Raw genomic sequence first — 11,740 nt, 5'->3', positions numbered from 1 at the left:
CTATTTTCCAAAAATGAAGATGACATAAAACATTTACTAATGAAGACCAAAGACTACACAGCTTTCAGTATGGAATGCAGCTGAGCTTGAAGTAAACAAAACTCCTCACAACTGGATTGATAAACAACATTACAATAAATGAAAAAAAAAAAAATGGCAATGATTTCATTCTACTTGGATTAACAATCAACGTCCATAGAAGCAACAGTCAAGAAATCAGACAATGGGAGAGGCGGCTGCTAGGTAAAGACTCTGGAGAGGACCCTGGGAGAGTCAGAAGCACATCCAGCGTTGGAAGAGCTGTGTTTTCTCCTGGGAGATGGAGCTGAGGTTGTGCCCCACAGGTTCTGGCATCATGAACATATTTGATCGCAAGATCAACTTCAATGTGCTCTTAAACATTTCCTACGTTACCCTCTCTACACAGCGACACCTGAAGAAGGTCTACGCCAGTTTTGCCCTTTATATGTTTGTGGCAGCTGCAGGGGCCTAGGTCCATGTGGTCACTCACATCATTCAGGCTGGCCTGTTCTCTGCCTTGGGCTCTCTGGGATTAATGATTTGGCTGATGACAATATTTCATAACCATGAGATTGAGTGAAAAAGAGTGGGCTGCTTGCTGGATTTGCTTTCCTTCCAGTTGACCTGGGCCCTGCTCTGGAGTTGTGCATTTCCATCAACCCCAACATCCTTACCACAGCTTTCCGGGGTATAGCACTGATCTTCACCTGCCTCACTCTGAGTGCCCTCTAAGCGAGCCATCGTGGCTACGTCTTCTTGGGAGATATCTTGATGTCAGCCTGAGAGGGTCATGGCTTTTCTTTGGATCCATTTGGCTTTTCCAGACAAATCTGCATGTGGGGCTCGTGGTCATGTATGGCTTTGTCCTTTGCGATACTCAACTCACTATTGAAAAGGCTGAACATGCAGATAAGGATGCTATCTGGCATTCCATTGACCTCTTCCTGGAGTTTGTGGCTCTATTCAGAAAACCTGATGATCCTGGCTGTGAATGAGAAGGACAAGAAAAAAGAGAAGAGAAATGACCCTCCAGTCTTTCCCAATTTGACTTCCTCTCCCATCACCCGTCATCTCCTCTTGGCACACATTACAAGCAGTGTGGTTTTGTAATAATGAAAAGCATCACAAAAGCATTTGTACTTCGTGGATTTCTCTATTTTGAATTATTGATTTAAAAAACTGATGAACAGACTATAGTTTGAAGTTTGGCTTCATCTTCCTGGGGTTCTTCCCCACTTCCTTTTCTGTCAAGTCCATCCCTAGCCTCTTCCCCCCACTCAGGTAACCAGTTCATGTTGATGAGGAGGGGACCAATGGAGGAAGCAAACTCCAGGAGTCCGCCTCCCAAAGCTTCAGAGTGGACATGACCTGTCCAGAGAATCACTCAGCATTGCTAACATTGTGCAGGTTCCCTGGGCCTGGCCAATGGGTGTTCCACTGGAAAGACGTTTGCTGGTCCCATTGTTACTCAGGCTCATCACATCTGAACTGTCAACCCTTAAAAAATGAAGTCTCTGCTGGTGAATGCTTTGCTTTTTCTGAGCTGTCCAGGTGACCGCTGACCTGGCATCACAAAAGGAATGTGGATTTGAATGTGTTCCTTTCCCCACCCTTGTCTGACCCTCAGAGAATCTGCTCGCTTTTCATCCATGGGTGGCAGGATTTTAGCACCAAGGTAAGACTAATTCTTGTCAGGCATTTATTAAAGGGCTGGATATGTGTGGCCAGGTGTAACATAGATTTCCCAGATTTCCCTTGGTCTTTATTTTATCTTTTTCTATTGGTTTTAACCTTAGTTACTAAGTCGCCTCTATCAGGTGACTATGATGAAAAGTCCCAAGAGGGGAAGAATGGGCAAGGAAAAGGCTGAGTCTCCAGAGCTCACTGTAACTAACCTTACCACACAGACCTAGATGAGGACTTGTTTTGGGGGGCTGGGAATGGGGGACACAGAATTTCCTCTACCAAGTAGTTCTTTATTCAGAACAACAGAACGGGCTGTGATGACTTGGGAGACAGCATTCATGACAGTCTTCCGGTACATTTTTGTCTGTCCCCACCTGGACATTAATACGTTGTGTCAGGCCATAGATTTGAGGCGGTAGATCAATGTTCATTTTGAAGATGCACTTTAAGCTTTTGATCTGTTCACCTGTTTGCAGAATCCATAGTTTCATTCCAGTCAGGTGCCAGGTGACCAAACCTGGGAGTGACCTGAATTCTTGCAGCTTTGTGGTTGTAAGTCTGGGTGGACAATATTATTGGAGCTCACCAGCTGTGTATCTGTGTGGTGCCAGTCAGCTGGCACAGAAGGAGAGATCAGCCGCAGCATTGGCTGCAGTCATTCCTAGGGCATCGATGTGAAGGGGACTCACTGCCATTTAGATACCAGGTGTGGCGCTGTGGGCTAATGCGTCAGACTGCAATGTCATATGAACTGCAAGGTTGGTGGTTCAAGCTCACCAGCTGCTCCTTGGAGATCTTATACAGGGTCGCTATGGGTCAGAATCGACTTGGTGGCACTTAACAACAACATTCACGACCAGTGAGTGTGCACTTTGACACAGTGGCTGTCTGGTTTACACCGTGCCATGTCATGGTGCCATCCATACCATGAAACTGTTCTCAGGCTCTGTTATTCCTGGAGTGCCTTGCTGCCCAGTACGGCTCACTTCTACCTAGGGTGCTGCCTTCTGATTTAGCTGCTACCTCCAGTCTCTGGCCAGAGAACTTACTATTAAGCTCCAGTTAGCAACGCTCCATGAATTTGGTGATTCTCTGCCAGGCCTGAGAATCTGAGTTATATCTCCTGAAGCCAACTCCACCTCTTGTGCTTTTTGGGTTGGTACAAAGGAACTTTTCTTTAGAAACAGATATTTTGTTGTTGTTGTTAGGTGCCATCGAGTCGGCACCGACTCATAGCGACCTTATGCACAGCAGAACGAAACACTGCCCGATCCTGGGCCAACCTCACTACTGTTGCCACGCTTGAGTCCATTGATGCTGCCACTTGGCCATTCCATCTCGTTGGGGGTCTTTCTCTTTTTCTCTGACCCTCCACCTTACCAAACATGATATCCTTCTCCAGCGACTGGTCCCTCCTGACAATATGTCTGAATATGTATGAGAGACGAAGTGTGGCCATCTTGGTCTCTAAGGAGCACTCTGGCTGCACTTCTTCCAAAACGGATCTATTGGTTCTTTTGGCAGCCCATGGCACTTTTAATATTTTCCTCCAACACCATAACTCAAAGGCATCAATTCTTCTATGGTCTTCTTTATTCACTGTCCAGCTTTTGCATGCAATATGAGGTTATTGAAAATACCATGGCTTGGGTCAGGCGCATCTTAGTCCTCAAGCTGACATCTTTGCTCTTCAACACTTTAAAAAAGTCTTGTGCAGCAGATTTGCCTAATGCAATACGTCGTTTGATTTCTTGACTGCTGCTTCTATGAGTGTTGATAGCTGATCCAAGAAGAATGAAGTCCTTGACAACTTCAATCTTTTCTCTGTTGATAAGAACGTTGTTCATTGGTCTAGTGATAAGGATTTTTGTTGTCTTTACATTGAGATGTAATCCATACTAAACTACTTTTAAGGGAAATGCTTAATAGGTTTTTAAAACAGTAATCACTGTAATCACTTTTTTTCTTTTCTAATTTCTTGGTTTTCAGCTCAGGCTGCATTCTCTAAGTCATACTGTGAAAACAGAGATGTTTTTGATTCAGAAATATATGAACTCTACATAGTCTTAATTTGCAAAAATATAAAGAAAATTCCTTTAAAAAAAAAGGAATCAAGCAATGTATTACATTGGGAAAATCCATTCTTTAAAATCTTTAAGTCTAAAGACCTCTTTAGACTTAAAAAAAATAATAATAAAAGGCTCTTTATTGACTATGGTATGCCTAACCCAAATTATAGTTCTTTTCAATCAATTCATCTGCATGTGAAAACCAAACAAAAAAACAGGAAGATGGAAGAATTAACATGTTGGTGAAGAATACTGTGTATATGCGATGTGGGTTAGTATGCTGGACTGCAAGGTCAGTTTGAACTGCAAGGTTGGTGGTTCAAGCTCCCCAGCCACTCCTTGGAAACCCTATACAGGGTCGCTTTGAGTTGGAACTTAACAACAACCTGAAGAATAGGGAGCCCTGGTAGTGTAGTGGGTTACGTGTCGGGCTGCTAACCACCAGGTCAGCAGTTTGAGTCTACCAGGTGCTCTATGGGAGAAATGTGAGGCTTTCTGCTCCTGTAAAATTTTACAAGTTCGGAAACCGTTTAGAGGGTCACTATGAATAGGAATAAGGAATAAGGACCTTTGGTAGCATAGTGGTTACGAGTCGGGCTGCCAACCTCAAGGTAAGCAGTTCGAAACCACCAGCTGTTCCGCGGGAGACAGATGAGTCTTTCTGCTCCCGTAAAGATTTACAGCCTCCAACTACATGGCACAAAACAACAACAACAACAATGAATAGGAATAGATTCCATGGCACACTACCATCTGAGGAACAAACAAATCAATCTGAGAAAACGAAAATGCTCCTTAGAAAAACAAGAAACCCCTCTTATAATAAAGACCAGGCTTACTGGTCTGATAAAGACTGATGAAATCTCTGTGACCACAGCCTTTAGTCACCCTTCACATCTGGATTAGAACTCCTCCTCATAGGTCAATTTTCAGCCAAACATTAGACAGGTCTATAAGGGAAACAATAACCCTAGGAAGTACACCCACGTTAGAGTGATCAGCCACTTAAAATCCAAAAGGCAGCATTTCCCAAGGACAAAGTTCTGAAGGCAGGAAGGTAGTTAGGAAAGTTATGAAAGAAGGAGGAATGGAAATGGAAACCACAGGAAGTGGGATAAGTGATGTTACATTGTGGGGATTGCAACCAATGACATGAAACAAACTGGGTATTAACTGTTGAAGAAAAAACTAATTTGCTCTATAAACCTTCACACAATTCAAAACAAAAAGCTAAAAAACAAGACAGGAAAACCCTCAATAAGATAAATTGGCAAAGTCGCTGTAACAATGGACTTAAGCATGCAAGTGGTCATGAAGCTGACCCACGACCAGGCAGCCTTGTACTCTGTTATATACAAGGTCAACATGGGTTGGTGCTGACTAAAAGCTTACTATAACAGCAAAGTCATGTTTAACCCATAACAGAAATAATGTGTAGGTCAAGAAAGGCCTGAAGTCAACATCTGTACTTTACACCAGGAGTGTTTGGCAACCTGATCTTCTTTATGCACCAGGGCAATGGATGAAGGACATGTGCGGGGACTCTTTTTTTGGTAAGTTGATTGGAGAGAGTGAGAAAGGGAAGGAGAAGAAGGATAATTGTCTCCGCTTCTTTCTCAGGAAGCTGAGTTTAGGAAAGAGTAGACGCAGAAGATGAGGAACAGAAATCAATGCCCTTGAGATTCATTGTTCCCTATCTATTTCATTGGAAGCCTTCCTATACACACTTTCCTATTTGAAATCTACTGAAATGGTATCTCATTCCATCAGTCTTCATTGATTACCTCTGTCTCTAAATTCCTACAGCACTTAGGGTCTATTCATAATTTGTTGTTGTTAAGTGCTGTCGATCCAAGAAGAATGAAGTCCTTGACAACTTCAATCTTTTCTCCATTGTTAAGAATGCTGTTTATTGGTCCAGTGGTGAGGATTTTTGTTTTCTTTACATTGAGATGTAATCCATACTGAAGGCTGTGCCCTTTGATCTTCATCAGTAAATATTTTCAGTCCTCTTCACTTTCAGCAAGCAAGGTTGTATCATTTGCATATCACAGGTTGTTAATGAGTCTTCCTCCAATCCTGATGACACATTTTTTTTCATATAACACAGCTTCTTAGATCATTTGCCCAGCATACAAGTTGAATAAGTATGGTGAAAGAATACAACCTTGTCGCACACCTTTTTAAATTTTAAACCATTCAGTATTCCCATGTTCTGTTGAACAACTGCTTCTTGGTCCAGGTACAGATTCCTTATGAGCACAACTAAGTGTTCCGGAGTACTCATACTTTGCAATGTTGTCCATAGCTTGTCATGGTCCACACAATCAAAAGTCTTTGTATAGTCAATAAAGCACAGGAAAACATCTTTCTGGTATTCTCAGCCAAGATCCATCGGACATCAGCAGTGATATCCCTCATTCCATGGCTTCTTCTGAATCTAGCTTGAACCTCTGGAAGTTCTCTGTCAATGTATGCTTGCAGCTGTTTCTGTAGTACCTTTAGTAAAACTTTACTCTCATGGGATATCAAAGAGATTGTCCGATGATTTCCGCATTCTGTTGGGTCGCCTCTCTTTGGAATGGGCACAAATATGGATCTCTTCTAATCAGTCAGCCAGATAGTTTTCTTCCAAATTTCTTGGCAGAGATGAGTGCGTGCCTCCTGTGCTGCCTCACTTTCTTGACAGATTTCAATTTTTATTCCATTAATCCTGGTGCCTCATTCTTTGCCATTTCCTTCAATGCACCTTGGACTTCCTCCTTCAGTGTCACTGGCTCTTGATCATATGCTATCTCTTGAAACAGTTGAACAGCCATTTCCTTTTGGTACAGTGATTCTGTGTATTCCTTCCATCTTATTTTGATGCTTTCTGCATCATTCAATAATTTGCCCAGAGAATCCTTCAATAATGAAAGTCGAGGCTTGAATTTTTTCTTTAGCTCCTTCAGCTTGAGAAATGCTGAGTATGTTCTTCCTTTTTGGTTTTCTGACTCCAGATCTTTGTCTATTTTGGTACAAGTAGGGCACTCTGTTTCATATCACCCTCATAAGGCCCTAGGCTGATGAAGCCCCACCATTAAGACAACATCAGTCCTTGTGGCAGGGAAGGGAACATGTGACTCACTCAAAGTTTTTTTTACATCTCATTGGTCAAGTCAAGTTCCATGGCCATGCCTAACTTAACTTCACGGAGGTGGGAAAAACAATACTACTTTGTGCCTGGTGTGGGGCTGTAGGATAAGCACAGGACTGCGAACCACAAAGTCTGCAGTTCAAACCCACCAGATGCTCTTGGAAACCCTATACAGGGTCACTATGAATTGGAACCGACTTGACAGCACTTAACAACACCATGTGTTTAGAAGAAGAATCAAAATACTGGCGAAACCAGGGGAAGCTGGGTATAGGGAGGACTTTCAAAGGGTTATTAAAATTATATAGATGCAAAGCGATCAGGTTCTAAAAAGGATAATATCAATGGAAAGAAACAAAACAAAATGAACAAGAGACACATCACAATAATAGTTAATCACACATACAGGGATTGGAGGAGTCCTGGTGTAGCGTTGTGGGTTAATGCACTGGACTGCAATGTCACTTTGAACCACAAGGTTGGTGGTTCAAGCTTATTAGCCACTCCTCAGAAACCCTATACAAGGCTGCTGTGGGTCAGAACCGACTCGACGGCACTTAACAACAACACAGAGATTGGAGGAGAAGCCATAAGGAAGACTGGCTTTACAGAGGTGGGGAACATCTGGCCTGCAGGTCCTGTAAAGCTGGCAAAATCATTTAGTCTGGCTATGCCAAGGCAACTGCAGTTCTAGCCATCACATTGTTAAGTGCCATCGAGTTGATTCCAACTCATAGCGGCCCTGTATCAGCTTTACAAGGCATGGCTGGTGGGTTTGAATGGCCGACCTTGTGGTTAGCAGTACAATGCTTATCCTACAGTGCCAGGGGTGAATTCATTAAATGTTTGACCAAATATAGCAGGCTATTTTTTAAAAGTTTTTTTGTACTGTCTTTTTAACTTTTTATTGTGAATTATGTGATAGTTTACATGGGAGAACATTAACTTTACATTCATCCTATCTTATATCTTGTTTCATTGCAATGATTACAATTCCCTGCATGCATCATCAAACAGCCAAAGGGTACACCCTGCAAGCCTGCCCCCTGGCCGTCAACACACAGACCCTCTCCCTTCCTGAATCTGGAGTCCCCAGCTGCTCCATCTCTCCACGTCAATGTCTTTGCCTCCATCTCTGACATCACTACTTCTCTGGATAGGGTACCACACTCAGCTCTTCTCCCTTGATAGTCCCAGGGTGCTCCACTCCTAGACTACAAGATCAACCACTCCCCTCCTTTTGTTACAAAATGTCTGCCTTTACATTCGCAACACTCACAGTCAGTCCTGATAGCCATTATCCACTATTGAACCCCAAGAGTCTTATCCCCATCTCCTTTCACCACCCCATTCAGACAGGTTGGAAACCACTCAGTGAAGATTCCCCCTTCCCCGTACCCTCTGAAACTAGGCTCCCTCTTGAAAGCTTGTAAGCCAGTCACTTTGTGCCTTTGTAGCCCCCCCCCCCCTTTTGGGTAACTGATTTTCAAGTTGATAATTTTGTATGGCACGTGAATGACGTTATAAATTTTGGCAGAAAAAAGGTTCCCCACCCCTGCTTTAGAATTTGGTTAACTGAGCCAACAGAAGACTTTTGTAGAAAAGGAGATTATTGGAGGAGTCGATTGGAGTGGGGAGTGGATGGCCTGAGTTTGCAATGGGACATGCTGGGTCAGAAATCAAAGTATTTAGTACCAATCTTACCTGTATCACTTCCCTCTCAGCCACCATTCTCCAGCCACCTTGACCTTCTTACTGTTCTTTACCCACGGACATGTGTTCCATCTTAGGGTGGTTTCTTCCACTGGAGAACTCTTCTCTGGGTCTATGATTGGATCCTATCAGAGTGCCATGTCCTCAAAGGCCTTCCCTGAGCAAAGGTAGCCATCAGTCATGCTTTATCACACTGCCCTATCTCAACGATCAGCACAGAACCTAGAGCTAGCTGAGAGCTCGAGCCCCCCTACAAAGCAAGTTCCAGGAAAACATGACCTGTCTTATATCGCTGAACTTCTAGCTCAGTGCCAGGTATAGACTTGGTACTCAAGACATATTTACTGAGTGAATATTCATAGAGAAATTTCAGTTTAAAAGTATGCAGTTAGGGAAATACTGATAGGGCTGTCTTAGTGACCTAGTGTTGCTATTAACAGGAATACTACAAGTGGAAGGCTCTTACCAATAGAAATTTATTTTCTCAGTTGTCATTGCTGTTAAATACCATGGAGTCGGTTCTGGCTCATAGTGCCCCCTGTATGGGGTTTCAAAGGCATGGCTGATGGGTTTGAATCACCAACCTTATAGTTTGTCACACCAGGACTCTCGCAGTGGTGATGTGCTGTCTAGTTGGTTCTGACTCATAGTGACTCTGCATAGGATTGCTGAGGCTGTAAAGCTTTATGGGAACAATAGAGAGCAAGAGAGAAGAGCAGGAGTGGAAGTTGGGAGCCTAACCAGAGAAGCAGTGACACCAGAGATGGAGGCAGAGGTGATGACATGGAGAGATGCAGCGGCTGGGGACTCTAGACTCATGGAAAGAGAAAGGTTATGTGCTGGTGGCCAGGAGGCTGGCTTGCAAACTGTGCTCCTTTGGTTAGTTAAATGACATGATTATACATTCCTGCTTTGTGTGTGTGTGTGTGTGTGTGTATATATATATATATATATATATATATATATATATAAGAGGGAATAACGGCAAATACTGTTAATCGATGGTGTGCATAAAGGGGATTGTAATTGTTACAATGAAACAAAATACAATAGGATGAGTGCAAAGCCAATGTTCTCCCATGTAAACTGTCACTCAATTCACAATAAAAGCTTTTAAAAAAAAATCTTTATGGGAGCAGAAAATCTTATCTTGCTCCTGTGGAGTGGGGTGATGGACTCGAACTGTTGACCTTGCAGTTATCAGCCCAACTCACACACTAGAATTCAAGGCTTTGTTGTTGTTAAGTGCCATCGAGTCGGTTCCAACCTATAGCGACCCTGTATAGGGTTTCCAAGGAGACACTGGTGAGCTTGAACCGCCAGCCTTGCAGTTCAAACGGCTTTGCAGCCTGGCGCATTAACCCACAGCGCCACACCAGAACTCCTTTCTTTCTGTAAAACCTCATAATTTCTCGTATTCCTGGTGTGGCTCTGTAAAATAAGCTGGACTGCTAACCACAAGGTCGGGGGTTCAAACCCTACACAGGGTCACTAGCTAGAACTGACTCCACGTACTTAACAGCATTTCTCAGGGGAAATGGGCTCGAGGAGAGAGCAGATTGAACCTGCTGTGGAGGATGGTTCTGAAGCAGAGGTGGTGTGGTGCTGTGGGTTAATGCGCTGGACTGCAAAATCGCTTCAAGCTTATCAGCCGCTCCTCAGAAATCCTATACAGCGTCACTATGGGTCGGAACTTAACAACAACAATAACAACAGGGTGTCCACAAGTCCCCTTCGGGGTTGTGCCAACTCAGAAGGTATTTTATGCAAAATTGTGTGTTGCAGGAGGAGTGGGATGAGGGAGAAGAGGATGTGTAGCTTCTTTCTTTTTCCAAAAAGGTACCACTCAAGGTTAATAACCAGTGCTGAAGAAACAATAGGTGTGGAAGGCTCCTACATTTCCTCTTGAAAACGTAGCCTTTCCCTAGACCTCGGATTCTTGCATGGCCCCATCATCTCAGTAACATAGGTGGTGATGGCAGGATTGTGCAAACGCGCTCCAGCTCCAGTGAAGACTGAAGCAGCCCGTCCGTGCAACGTCACCGCCCGCGAAGGGGTCCAGACGCCGGGAATTGGCTGGCATTGTCCTCAAACCCGTGAGCGCCCCTATCGGACTCCAGTCGACCGGACCCGGAGGAGAGCGGTCTCATCACAAGAACAGTCGCCACCAGGCAGCTCAGGAGCCCGACAGTTGCTGCGTTTGGGATGCTGCCTTCAGCACGGCCTTTTCACTGGTCGTCATCTCAGTGTCGCCCCGCCTCCGGCTCTCCGCCTGGCCCAGGGCCCAACGATAGCCGGAGACCCGGAGAACACACTCATTCCACAACTGCGAGTTGACGGAGCGACTTCGGCAAAGCAAGTTCAGTGCCGGGCACTGGGGCCTGAAGCCGAGTCCTCAAGGAGTCCGCTCGGCCCGCGGCTCCGGACCTCAACCTGTAACCGGCCGCCGCGGACCTCACGGTTGGCGAGAAGCCTCGGCCCGCATGTCGCAACAGCTTCCCGGCCTCGCCACAGGATGCCCGTCCCAGACCGGCTCCGCCTCGCGCCATCCACGAGATCCCGCGGGAACAGAGCTCTCGGGGCCCAGACCTCCGGGCGGCGAGAGGCCGTCTACCGACTTGGGGCGGGCGCTAAAGCGCGGGTTCTAATAGCATCCGCTGGCCGTTTGACCTTGCAGGCCTGGCACCGCACCACTCGCGATCCCGCTCGCAGCATCCGCAGCACCACAGGCGCCAATAAGGTGCTCAAACTCGGCCTCTTTCGCTCTCGGGCGGCTATCGCTCTTTCTGTAGCCAATCGGATACGGACGTAGTGCGGGCCAATGGCTGCGGTCAAACTATCCGGAGTGGCTCAGCCTATCAAAGTTCAGCCTAAATTTTCCCCGGTCTCCCCCCCTCTCCCCCCCAAAATAGGAGGGTGGCTACTCTGAGATATCGGCCAATCAGTGGCCAATAAACAAGAAGCTTGGAAGATCAAAGGGGAAAGGGTGGGATCTGAGAAGAAAGACAGGCAACTTCACTAATACCACGGACACAATTTTTCTTACGTAAGAAAATGGGCGGGTCTAACAGAGCAATTCCACCAATGGTTGGCTGGGGGCGGGGCCTCGGGGCCA

At 45.2% G+C, this 11,740-nt stretch overlaps 1 pseudogene; it reads left to right on the top strand.

Moving 5' to 3' along the window:
• The first annotated feature begins 352 nt into the window (after positions 1–352).
• LOC102822604 lies at positions 353–1,131 on the top strand (annotated as a pseudogene).
• The last annotated feature ends 10,609 nt before the right edge of the window (positions 1,132–11,740 follow it).

Source organism: Chrysochloris asiatica, unplaced genomic scaffold (genome assembly GCF_000296735.1).
Source record: "Chrysochloris asiatica unplaced genomic scaffold, ChrAsi1.0 scaffold00003, whole genome shotgun sequence".
Classification (NCBI taxonomy): Eukaryota; Metazoa; Chordata; class Mammalia; order Afrosoricida; family Chrysochloridae; genus Chrysochloris; species Chrysochloris asiatica.
The sequence above is the reverse complement of the archived record's forward strand: the minus strand, read 5'-3'. Positions and strand labels throughout refer to the sequence as shown.